The sequence below is a fragment of the Apteryx rowi genome, unplaced genomic scaffold (assembly GCF_003343035.1).
Source record: "Apteryx rowi isolate R43461 unplaced genomic scaffold, aptRow1 scaffold_969, whole genome shotgun sequence".
Classification (NCBI taxonomy): Eukaryota; Metazoa; Chordata; class Aves; order Apterygiformes; family Apterygidae; genus Apteryx; species Apteryx rowi.
In genome coordinates, this window is record NW_020451281.1 from 53,019 (window position 1) to 66,865 (window position 13,847).

The window sequence follows — 13,847 nt, forward strand, 5'->3', positions numbered from 1 at the left end:
GTGCAAATCCAGCGTGAAGCTTGACTCAATCACGATTACTCCACTCTGCCTTGTAAACAAGGACTTGGATTTTTAAGTTTAATTAAGCCTCAAACATTGCCTAGAAACAAAGTGCTGTATTTACTCCACATAACATGTTCAGAATGATAGTCAACAAACATCCCAGCTTCACTTGACAAACATACCTTGGGTTCAGCTGCAGTGACTTTGAGAAATACAGTAGTTGCAATTCCTTGCTTAATCCAGACACAAAAGAGGCCATGGCTAGACTGAAATACCAGCAGTCATCTGTGGAGATACTGCTTTGCCAGTGCAGAAGTGCCCATGTCAAATGGGCTAAAGCCCTTAACTGACTTTGTTTAGCCCGCCAACTGTTAACACTACCATAACAATTTGTGACCATTTACTTGCCTGGGTTAGACTGAAACTAGAAACCTAGCATTGTCTATGCCATTATCTATTTCTTTGCCCAATTGCTTCCCCACACACTACAGTTTACAGTCAAAACATTTAACTAAGACACTGCAATCTATGGTTAGCAATTCCCTTAGTCTCTGGATCAAAGTAAATGTTTTTGTCATTCCTCACTTCCACATGGAATAAAAGAATTCTACTGTAAATAAGCTACACAAACAGCACCCATGTGAAAGGCAATAGCACCTAGCAAGTAATAGCAATTGAATGAAAGATGATGTGAGAACTGATTAAAAATGAAGAGTTTTGGCATACCCRTATATGAATAGCCAAGCCAGCTACCACAGTCTAAGTTAACACAGCCTTACATATGGTTTTGTAAATATTGGAGATGTTTTTCTTGCACAGGATTTGAACTTTTCTTGATTTGTCCACTTGCCCAAAGCAGGACACTGATTTACATGGTTATGCTAGAAATCTTTGTATTGATTATTAGCACAAGTAGTTCTCACTGCCAGCTATCATCACAGCTTCATTATGCTCAGTATTGTCCAGACAAGTACATACCGATTTTCCTTATTAATCACTTCTACAGAAGTGGCAGAAAGGATAGGCATTTCGTTAATTGCATATTACTATAAATTTCCAAGAATAATTTATATCATCTGAATTGTTCTACCAGAATCAATGCATTTCCAATGACTTGGAAGCACATCTAGGATATATAAACATCACTGCTCATTACATGATTTAATGAAATGTTAATTCATGCAATCTTTTTTTTTTCACTTAAGACAGTAATTGCTGTGAGTTTTCAGGCAGGAACTTACAAGTGTTAAGTGTTACAGTGCATGCACTTCACACATTGGAACATGAAAGTTATTCACACCCGTTGTGAAATTATACAGCGATAGCATCAGAGGAATAGCTATACATAAAACAGATGTTTAAGCTACTCTAGTTACAAAAGAAAAAGGGAAGGTTGCACATACAAAGGTTATTGTCAGAAAATCAATGAATAAATGAAGTGCCTACACTTCATGCAGGATGTTGCATTCTAATACTGCTGAGATCTTTTCTATTCACCATTGAACTCAATTCATTACTAATAAGCATGATTACTTTCTTGAAAGTAACAATGTAATTTGAATAGATCCATAACAGCACCAAGTGTGAAACTGAAAGGGGAGGAAATTAAAAATTAAGTACAAAACCTTCATCAGTGCAAGAATGCAATATCATTCAGTGCCCACTGTGCCAGAATCAGAAGTATTATTTACAGAGCATTCAGGTTTTAAAATTTAGTAAGTGGGTTCATTCCAAATTAACTATGGTCATATGAACACATAGGAAAGACKCTCTTTTGCAAAGAGAAATATTCATTTTAAAAGCTGCCTTATTTCTATTTGTGCAGAACATATGATCAAGTGCATTTTTGACTGTAAACAAAAACCCACCACACACCAGAAACCCTAAGAGAAACAAATTGAGCATTTTCCAACCAGTCTAGTAAACTCCTTTCAATTAAGATATGGCAATTTATGCAAAAGCCTAAAGCTAGTATTTCAGTTCATACAAGAAAAGGGAGTAACATTTAGAAAATACTTACATCACCTATCACCTAGTGTAAATCTCTTCCGACAAGCATTGACAAGCATTTTGTCCATGCTGCACATGCYATTGATTTCTTGGCCTATTCATCTTGAAAGATCAGACTAATCATTGGGTTACGTAATTTGTGACCAGACAGGTAGACGAAGTTTGCAACACTGCAAACTCATGAGTGTTCTGCAAAATAACATTATAAAATACATATACTATATAAACATTTTGTAACAAGCAGTTCAACCAGCTGATTCAAACTTTTTCAAACTTGCATGATTGTGTTTGCTGGCTTAGAAAGGACTTATTCAAAGGATCCCAGATTTCCACTGGAAACAGTTGTCCAACTCTTATAAACATTTTGGTCAAGCATATACTAAGTCTACTCCATTAAGTGTGAAAAGACTTCAAAAACTGGAGTTGCACTCAGCTCTATTGCTTCCTGTTCTATCTTGATCCAAGGAGTATAAAGATCCAAAAAATTAATGAAAAGCATGTCCCTTGCCAATCTTCACATAATTGCTGTATTTCAGAATGAAAAAGTGTTGTCAGCTTTTGTTCAAGTTCCAATCAGAAGTCAGCTCTTGGCTCATTTCAGGTGTTCTACCCATTCCTTACTACTACTATGAGTAATTTAATACATACCTACAGAGACAAATAAATGTTCCTCGACTTCCCAAACATTTGGTTTTACAAACAAATGTTTGGCATATCTCACTATAAAGACATAGGCATTTTAAGTCACTTGGATGAGACTTCCAAGATCACAGGAAGACAGATCAACACCATGCTGACCAGCCGCCTGTCACTTAACCATTTTGCTAAGAAACCACCATGCAAGTCAGCTGCTACAAAGTGATAAACCACCCAGCTACCTCCAAATAAGTGGATTCATGTTTATCCTATTTACACAAAGGAGAGAAATCCATGTGGGGGGTCAGAATGTAGAAAGCTCTGCCACTAGCACATACATACTTCACAGGGCATATTTGTAGCACATCTGTACGCTCCAGGAATTCAGACAAGTTTATCTAGTTACATTTTTAAGCTTTTAAACTCAAAGTTTATTTTATTTTTTTAAATAGGCAGCTTCTGCTGGCACTTTTAAAAATCATCCATGACACGACAAAATCAGGAATTTCAGTTCAAACAGTGGATTAAACTGCACACTTGCTCAATTTTAGCAGAGCATCTTTTACCTCATGCAAAGCCATTACTGTAAAATGCTCTGTATGTAATACTATTACCTACTCCAAGAGACAGCAACAGGAAGCAGTGATTTTGCTTTAGCATTCAGTTTTTACAGTGCAAGTAGGCTTCTGRGAGTCTGCCCATAGATACAGTTGGGACATTTTGTGATGGATCTTCCAAAAGCACTCAAAAGCTTGATTCTGCTCCCAGAAATAAAAGTTAATTTCACCACTGATTCTGACAGACAGAAGAATAGAGTGCTCAAGTACATCAGAAAATCCCCAGCCTTTAAACATCTTTTAGCTTTTTTAATTCTTGTTTTTACAGCTGTGGCCAACATAACAGCTCTACACTCCAGTACTCATCCATTAGCCTCCCTCTTCAATTCCAGAGAGCTTTTTTCCATGCATGACCTGGAAGGGTAGTAGAAACAAGGTGACTTTACACCATTTGGAGATTCAAAGCACTTCTCAGCAAGTCCAACCTGCCAGCACTCAGCTAAAAATCACTGTGGAAAGAGCAACTAGCTAATTGTACATATTGAAGGCTACAGAAACTATTAAACAACTCCTTCCACTCAGAGGAACCCAACTTCACTGTGCCAAAATACTAAGCATTATTAAAACAGAGGTGCACCTCACCTTCCAGTTCACTCAGGTCTATCAAGAACAATCACCCAAGTGAAGGAATCCTACACAGGGGCCTCCGGGAGCACTTTCAAAGCAGAGGCTTCTTCCACACAGTAACTTGTGGATCATCCTTCTAGCTTCAAAAGGATGGAGCTGCCATTACATTTGTCATGTTTTACACAAATAGGGAAGATATGCATGTAAAGAGTCTTCTTTATACCTGGTTGGCGTTTTAAGCATTTATATTAAGTATTTTTTAATAGCGAAGAAAAAATCTGACAGTGGAAGTAGTGATTAGCAATCTTAAGTGTTGAAGCAGTCTAAGTGCTCAAGCTGTCTCCAGTAATAAAGACAACACAGCCTTCTAAATAGCATTAAATATTTAGGGACTTAAGCCAGTAGTGAAACATTAATTCTTAAGCCATTAATATACGAGACAAATGCAGTCTTGCATGTGAACATAAGCATGTAATACCTTATGTAAGCCATCTTGAAAATAGATTAAAGTGTACTAAGATGCATGGTTAAGTGCTTATTTAGGAAGAGACAGTGTATGAGTGCACTTTCTTTGAACTACTAATGCACAGGTAGCTAAACAAAATTCTCTGTATCTACTGATCATGCAACTTCACTGTTATCCAACCAGTTTTGTTTTTTTTAAACTTGAAAACAAGTCAGAGTCGACACTGAAAACTCAAGACAGCTTGATGAAAATTAAACTACTGTGTAGGTCATATGCAGGAAGTATCTGTTTTCCACTGCCAACTTTTTTTTTTTTTTTTAGAAAAATAAACTTTTGAGTTTGCAGAACCTGAAAAACATTCATCTCAAAAGAAACTCTTAGCAAGTCATACCATCTAAAAACCTGGACATTATAACTAAAACTTGCAACTCTCACAAAGATGCTCATTGCTATACTAGAGTATTAATGAGTAATTTTATCATCCCCCCCAAACGGTAGGAGATTAACAATGAACCACTGTAGGAATATGAGAATCGTACCAGTTCCTAGTTCACTTACATTTATCAAAAGATCAGAGTATAGTCTAAACCAAGGAGACAATTGTCACCTTCTGTTACTGCAGTATGGGGAGATAACCAATGGGCTAAGATGCAATAGAAGTTGTATTCTTCTAAAGCAGCTATGTCAGATACAGAATCACATCACAAACTTGTCCCAGAGCTTTCTATTGCCACCTCAGACTGTACAAGGACAGGTAAGTCCAAGGTAAAACAACTCAAGGGTCTCACATATGCATGCACATGCTCTCAGCAGCTCCAATTTAGTATACCCCCATCTAAGGCTAATGCAAGGAAGATACACCTGCACGATTGCCCTTTCACTCCAATTAATTTCCTCCATCACCATATCTTGCTCACCAGTTTTTAAAACATTGCTCTAACATAGAGAAATGTAGTTTGAACTTCTTACTCTGATCTGCTGGTATAACCATATCACTTAGGAATTCTGCTCATGGACTGGAATCCCACAGAGAACAGGTACCATAACACCCTGCCATTCACAACAGCAGGGAACTTAGACCACTCAGTGGAAGCACTGTGACTAAACAGTATATTAAAGGTCTTTGTCAGCATTAAGTTCTTAATTGACAAGAAATCCAAACTATCAAGATCCATTGTTTCTCAAAGCAACAGCTCAGTATATCACACACACTGTTTGGAAAGCATTTACACAGGCAAGAAGGAAACTTCATTTTCTGAAGCACTTTTTGACCAAATGTATTAAGCCATAAAAAGTTTACAGATACACTTGCCTCCCACCTCTCTTATTAAGCTTATAAAGGCAACAAGGAGGGAGCACATTTACATGATCTGCACTACTCTGAGTGAGCCTTTATTCTTCAGACACAAAGAAATACAAGCAACAGTGCTAGGCCATTCCACACTTAGAGGGTTTCCTAGGAGCATATTAAGTAAAGCAAAAAATGCAAAATAAAGTTTATTTTTTTCAATGGTGTATTTGACACCACCTTTGGGAAGTGAACAGAGACACACTGTCAAAGGCAGGAACCTGCACAAAATGTTACTGTTTGTTCCCCATGAAGGCAGAGGTATACTTAAGCAAATAAAGAAATTCCATTGCTCTCCTGAGATTTCCTCCCTTTAGCTGAATTAGTGCCAAGTTCACACAGCTCAAGTTTGGGTTGTGTCAGCATGCCAGATACAAGTTCCTGTAAGTAAGGTTGGTTACTCAGTCAAAAATTAAATGCTGAACAAAAACTTGGTCTTACCACAATTATTTTGAAAATTACATGAATTAAATGATCATTGATAAACCATCCTTGGCCCTTAGTTCACACAATTCAAAGCACTACTTTTGCTGAAAATATTTGGTAAATATTTTGTCTATTATGCAGACTAATTTCTTTAATTTTTTCCTTCAGTTATGTCTTTTGGAATAATTAGAGGATCTCAAATTTCTACGTTGCTCCCCTCAAACATATCACTTGCTTCAGAACCCATACTGTAGTTTCCAACATTGTCTTAAATTCTTTTGGAGGCTTCAATTCCTCTGAAGTCTCAGGTGACAAGTCATTCTTTCTACATGAAAACTATCAATTTAAGACAAACATTCACTAGAGTGTGGTGAAAGGAACTGTGCAAATACAAAGACAGGGTGATTGAGCTACAGTACTGAGGAAGGGGCTTTAGGTGCGAGAGCAAGAATAGAAGAGACCTTAATCCAAAAGGGATATGGGTTAATTAAAAGTGAGAGGGAAAAGGAGACAAACTGTCTCATTTGAAGCAGAAAGTATGAAAGTTTGCCAGGCACTGGAAGTTGCATAGTTTTGAGGTGGATACCTACATTTCACTATTAATACCTCATACTGTGTGGAAGAGCAAGCAGAATCAGATCCATGATTTGCATATACCAATATACCACATTGCTGCAAGGCACTGAACCAGATTTGCTTTTACTATTTCTGAAAAACTCTGTCAAAGAAATTTGCCTGGGTTTTATACGAAGTTCTTCTTTGTGTGTGGGTTTTTTTTTTCCAGATATACTAATGAAATTATATATAGACTTCAAGAATTCCTGTGAAATATCTTTTTACACACACAAAAAAAGCTGGAAAGCCTCCTAGTAAAACTTAAATGAATTGGAAAGCTCCCAAAATAACTTTTATGTAGAAGCACTGATCTAGTTTTTTTTCCTATGAAAATATAATGCAGAACTATTACTTTACATTTAAATGAAGAAGTACTTTTAAAAAAAATCAGACTTTCAACTTATTTTTGAAGTAAAGTTTAAGACTATGGCAAAGCCTGGGAAAAACTATGCCGAACCAAGGCACACAATACATACACAATAATTGTGGTAAGCCAAAGGACCGTAGTGTATGTGATCTGGTGAACTAGGTATCTATAGGCTGTCATTTAATGCTAGCTGACTATTTAGAAAAGTCACAGCATTGAGGAAAAAGCTGGTCATTGGAAAGCCTAGAAAATATTCATAAAGGTTTTAATCTCTTGCTTTTCAGAGATTATTTTAATCACAATAAAGAATAACAATAGAAGGCAGAGGACAAAACCTCAACTTTTGTTTAGGTTGTATTCAGTTAACACTCTAAGAAGAGAGAAAGGTTTGTTTGAAGTAGAATGATCAAAAACTGAAAATAACAAAACACACCCAACACCCTTAACAGGAGAAAACTTGCAACTATCATATTACCAAATGAAAGACAACTGCTGAGGAGCATGCTTAGTCCTAATAGGTGCATATTACCAAGAAAAATCAAGCTGAAATACTGCTGCATCAATAACAAGCTTATTTTACCTGCACAAAATGAAACAAGCAATGAACTAAGAATGAATTGGTGGAAAAGTCTATTTTTAAGCTCTTGGATTTAACACAATGTACTTCATAATACAAATGCTTAAGTTAATTCACTAAATTCAGAACCTCTGAACATGTAAACAATTTTAAGACAAAGCAATCTTCAGTTTTGCTTTAAAGCATTTAATAATTTCATTGTAGGAAACTGAGAACAAACACTAGATAAACAATTTAAATGCAAAGGCATTACTGTGCTTTTGAAACTCTTCAAAATAGGCCTTTTTTTGCATAAGACTTTAAGTGATTTAAGTTCTCATATTTTTATACAGATAGCATACAGAAGTGGGGTTTATCTGAACACTACTAATGAGAAACTCAAGTGTCAGTCATAAGGGCAGGAAGACAAATCCTTAAGAAAAATAGGACTTACCAGATGGACAAGTTTTGCGGTGCCTCAAGTGCAGAGGAAGTAAGAACCTTCAGTATACGTATATCTTGTTTATTTAGCCCTTGATGAAGGTTTGTCTCCTAATAAGTTTAACTCACATATAAGAGTCTGCAAGAGAGAGAAAGAATCTCAGCTGCTGGCTGTTACTGTTCTAAGCAAATTTGAGCTATTTTCAGCAGCAATGGGCTTGCCTACAATCAAAATGAAAACGCAATACTGAAGAACCAGCCTCTCAACCCAAACTAAAAAAAGCACCAGGAAATCCAAAGCAGAGAATTTGTTCATTGTCCAAATTCTTATTTAAAGAAAGAGTACAGAACAAGTACCATGGATGAAGGAAAATTTGTTAAAAGCAGGTCTGGGGACTTGAAGACTGCATTATCTGTAGCTCAGGAAAAGAATCACCATGCATATTTACTTGGAAAATTCACTTTGAGTTCAGTCTTCTCTGAAGATGCTTTGCCTTCTTCACACAAAGAAAGCTTCTGAGTTGGAAGTACTTCTATCTGCATTTAAGTGCATCCTGTCCGTGCTGCATGGACATCTGAGGACAAACCAGTTGACTAAGCCTGAAGCCAGATGTTTGTTTCCAGCTTGCATCTAAGTTTCCAGTTTCAGCATCAGTGCTATTTTGAAAGGTTAGTGACCTGAAGCTGCTGGCACTGTTGTTCCCCCACCAGGGGCTATTCAGTGACATGATCTCCCTGCTTTCTCTGCCACATCCCCAAACAGCCTACCCTCCCATAATGTAAAAAAAACAAAACAAACAACAAAAACACCACCACACCCTGGGAAATGTGAAGCATCAACACAAATTAATGATCATAGGAAAAGACCCAACAGTTTTTTGCTTGGTACATAAAAGCTAATTACTTGAAATTTTTTTCTCTTTTTAAAGAACACCATCTGTCTTTAGATATACAGTCTTGAAAATTATGTCTGTTCCCTCCATAATGATTATAATAAAATATTGCCTGTCAATTGAGAAGTTATGCAAGACTGAAAACCCTAGATTTTTGTGAAAGAGGTTTTGTGAATGAGCAATTTCACTATCACATTAAGCTGAGTTTGCTATATACCTTAAAAATTGCTTTTCAGGAATCTTAATAGATATTTCTAAGTTTTACAGAAGTTATAAAATGTTACCTGCTGTATTGATGGCTGGACATTTCTGAAGAYGTAAAAGGCTCTGACAGAGTCAGAATCTAAATTTGTGAAGTTCTTTAAGGTTGAGATCTAATACACTATGAACAAAGAAAAACACCCCTAAGATGCTTATCAGGATGGAATATCTTTCTGGCCAATAAGTGTTTTCTAAATAGAAGCTAGAAAAGGGAGTAGTGTCAGTTTTTTTGCTAGTCACCTTCAAGAAAATTTAATTCACTTATGCTGTGTATTTAGTTTTGATGTCTACGGACTCGAGAACAACAATGCTTTGTTAGTCATTGAAGTGTCTATTAATGATTTAGAATATGTTCAGCATAGTTTATGGCTTAAAGTTATAATTTTTAGYGTATTCTGTATTATATAATACTAAGTAGCAAATAAGTATATTAAAACATCAGGAATCTCTGAAGTGAAATCATACACACTTCAAAAGAGTGAAAGTATTATCTAGAGGTTTACATCACATCTTGATCATCTGTTGTAATCTACTTCCAACACTTGTGCCAATTTCATTTAACTGACAGCAAGCCACATAGCTGCAATGACCATGGCTTTTTTCACTGTATTAGAGCAGAAATCACTGTTAAACCAGGCCAACAAAATGATATGCCTACTAAGAGCATTATTTTGCTAGTAAAACTACACCTTGCTCTGTTCCGAGAGTAAACAGTTAAAAGTATATGGGGAAATAAATATGAAAGGCCTTTTTTAGGAAATAGAAAACAGGCAGCTATTGTTTGTCTTGCTCTCAATATACACTGCTAGTCTATTGTTTCAAGAAGTTTGTACAAGGTCACTGTTTTTCAGACTCATTTTCTGCTAGAATTGTGCTCAACTATTGTGTGAGGTGGTTTTTTTTGGTTCATTTTTCTTCTTTCAACTACAGCAGATATGAGACCTTAACCTTAGATATGCAAGCAAGGACCACAAACCAAAGTTCATGGTAATTTATGAGCTCAAATGACTAGGTTTGTTGGACTAACTGCTCAAAAGAATTTTTGTGCCCAGATCCAAAGTTACAATCTTTAAAATCTCCATTTAGCTACGTCCAACTTCCAAAGAGCCAATCTTTTAACAATAAAGTTACCAATAACAATAAAGTCTCTAAAATCCTCCTGTGGACCATGCAAGTGGTGTCTCACCTTGATAATGCCACTTTGGTGATAGCTGTCACTTACAAACTTTTTTTTTTAAATCAACCTTAGAAGCACAAGCAGCCATTACACATCACAGTGGAAGATGGTGTTACCCCACTACTCTTTTCACACTGATAATCTTTGAAACATCTGCCACAGGTATTGTTGATCTGGACTGACTTTCCAGAACGATTTACTTGCAGTCACTTCTCACACCTTGCTGAAACAGAGTACTAACCACCAAGCTACAGTCTAGTCATTTGGAAGCACCTCCCATCTTTCATGGAGTAATTACAGATTTCATGTGTCACACAGAGCAAGAGCCAGACCCTCTTTAGCTTAGTACTTAAGAGTACTCACCTGGAAGAAGAGAGCACCTTCCCATCCTTCAGTTACTATGAAATATTAACACTTGATCAACAAGCATTGCCACTCCCAGGCTATAAGACCATGTAGCATGGCTGCTCTAATCCTCAAGCCAGCTGTGCCATGAAAAGCAGAACTGACTCACAAGAAACTCAAGTCCCAGTTCTCTCCTTCCACTTCACAATGCTTTCTATTACATAGCAACACAAGGCCTAATACCATTCTGTTCTTAGTTAAATCACCAGATTACAGACAGTCTTACATCTCCATACACCATACTAAGGAATTTAGGCTTCTCAATTAGCACAGTGGTGTTCAGACAAATTGCTAAGCTGCTGATTTTATACAGACAAAATAAGGGTCCTACATGAAAAATGGTTTGTAATTTTACTAATTGGACAAGTTTAACATTTACTGCTACTCAGAGTATAGATAGAGGATAGGTGATAGCAGACCCACCACAACTGGAGCTTTCAGGCACTGAATCCCAGGGAGAAGGGAATGATACTTGTCAACTCAACTGAGCACAAAAATCTCTCACTAGAAGACAACCAAACAACAGGCAAAAGCAGAGTTAAGAATCATCTATCTTTGACTGCTCCTATAGTCAGTCATATTCATTCCGTTATTATAATCCACTTAACTGAAAGCACAACCTAAAACTACAACTTTGAAAAGTGCAAAGCTTTGAAAACTTCCAGCTGCAAGTAGATAACATTTCAGCCTTTTAGAAGATAAGCTAATACTCAGTTTTATATTTTTCTGATGTCTTTTTTTTTTTTTTTTTTTTTTTTTTTAAGAAAGCTGAGCTCAAAGGCAAAACATGGTTTTCAGCAAGGCACAGCATTTGGACTTCCTATTTTTGATTGAAACACAGGAAACTAAGGTCACAGAAATGACTTAAAGTCAGCCAAGCTCACCGAGACATGCTTGCCTCAGTGACTTAACTCAGGCTGCTGTTCACAGTCTCATAGTCATGACAGTTATCAACCCTTCCGACTGCAAAAAAGGTACTTATTTCAAGAGCTCAGGTATATGCCACTACTGGACTCGTGCCATTTGCAACTACACTGCCTCCACCTTGGCTCACCTTTGGGCTACTTACTGATGAGGAAAAAGTGCTGCCAAAATGCCTGGGCCTGTCAAGTTGGCTCCTGCTCCCAAGAAGGCCTCCAAGAAAGCTGTTACCACAGCCTGAAAGTACAAGAGTAGCAGGAAGGAGAGTCTGAGGCAGGTCCACCCCTGGCATCTTTACCACAGCAACAGGCATCATAAACACCTTTGTCAATGACACCATTGGATGCATCACTGGAAAAGTGTGTCACCTGGCACATCACAAGCAGTGCTCGACCATCACTTCCTGGGATGTGGAGACTGCTGCACACTGGCTGCTGCCCAGGGAGCTGGCCAAGCATGCCATGTCTGAGGACACCCAGGATGTCAACCAAGTACAGCACCTCCAAGACCTAAAGTACTTTTGCCCAAACTGACTATATCCATATCACATTATGGCAGAACTTCAAGTGAACATGAACTCTCCTGCCAGACCACTTTTGTGCCCCAGACTATACAGCTGTATGCCTTGGCATGAGCTGTTTCTACAGATTCTGCAAGGTTTCTTTTAATGGGACAGCAGTAACAGGCTGGTTATTCAGGAAGGGCAGGAAAACAGTCTAGCTACAAAGCAAGCTATGGCATCTGGTGAGAAGTAGCACACCATTCTGACTTTGAGAAATATCAGAAGCAGCAGATCGAATCCCCTATGATCCAGTGTGTCAGCTCATCCATTAGACTCAGGGTGAAAGCTACCACTTAATCACAGGGTTAGGAAGGGATCCCTAGGTCATCTCATCTGCTTGCTGAACAGCAAAGCCAACAGTAAGCATATAATTCCTGACAGATTTTAGGTCAGCCTGTTGCTGAAGGCATTCAGCAGAGATACCGAAGCTTCTTTAGACACTCCAGCACTTAGTTATGCTTAGCACTACAAGTTTTTCTAAGCTCGAACTGAAGTCTCCCTCACTATAATTTAAGCCCAGGAGGTAGCAGTTTGGGTAATTCAGGTGTTCAGAAGCAAGTTAAATTCCCAAACATACACAACACCATGAGATAGAACCAGAGCTGCCCAGTTCTCAGCTTTGAGTTAGGTACATAAGACTCCTCTATATTGCATAGCACAGACTGCACAGCAAGTTAGAGGGCCTGAAGGGTAGCCACAGTTATCACCAAGATTTAACCAATAAAAAACAATAAAGAAAGTGACATGACAAAAGACATAAAATTGGGATTCATTGCCCAAAATCTCTTAAAGAATTGAGCATCTAAATCATCCTATCCAAGAATACAGCTGAATCATTGCTTTCTTGAAAGGTGGTAGAAGAATCCTCCTTTAGGTAGCAGCTCAGGAGCCACTGCACAGGTGCCTCACCTTTGAGCTTTTAATAAGCTCAAACTGGCCTGTCAGCTTGTGGCCTCATGCTATTGGCAGGCACATACTTAATTTATAAAGTTAGGCCTGCACAATAAGAACCAAAGATAATAAATTAGCCACAGCATAAGCTACGATACCTGCAGATAAGTTCAAATGCTTTAAGACTGCAAGACCCTGAATGGAAAGTTAAAGGCATAAGTATGATAGGGTCAATGTACATCTTAGCTAGAAATATCAGGCTTCAAGGCTTTCTGAAAATGAGTATGACCCCCAGAACAGGCTTTAACATGTACCAAATTGGTCTTGATTCCTGGAAAGATGCAGATAGCAATTTCATGTTTTCCTTCCCACCTGCACTTAAGTAGATAAATGTAAGGACTCAACATATAGATTCACCTGTAATTAGTCACAATAGTATGATCACAGGACATACACAGCTTATTGCTATTACATAACAGCATACTTATACCAGCCTCGAAAGGCCAAAGCTGCATTACCTTATTCACTGCATACAYTGGGCTTAAAATTGTACAAGAAAGTATTTCATGTCCCAGAGAATTTTCAACTGATCTTTTGCTTAAGAAAATCTTGACACCCCAATTACAGTACTACTGAGATTATCCGGATTGTCTGGAAAGCAGGAACAGTTGTAACTGAATAGAGA

General features: G+C 37.7%; 1 pseudogene; it reads left to right on the forward strand.

The window, feature by feature from the left end:
• Positions 1-11,881: 11,881 nt before the first annotated feature.
• On the forward strand, positions 11,882-12,242 carry LOC112960483 (annotated as a pseudogene).
• Positions 12,243-13,847: the final 1,605 nt, after the last annotated feature.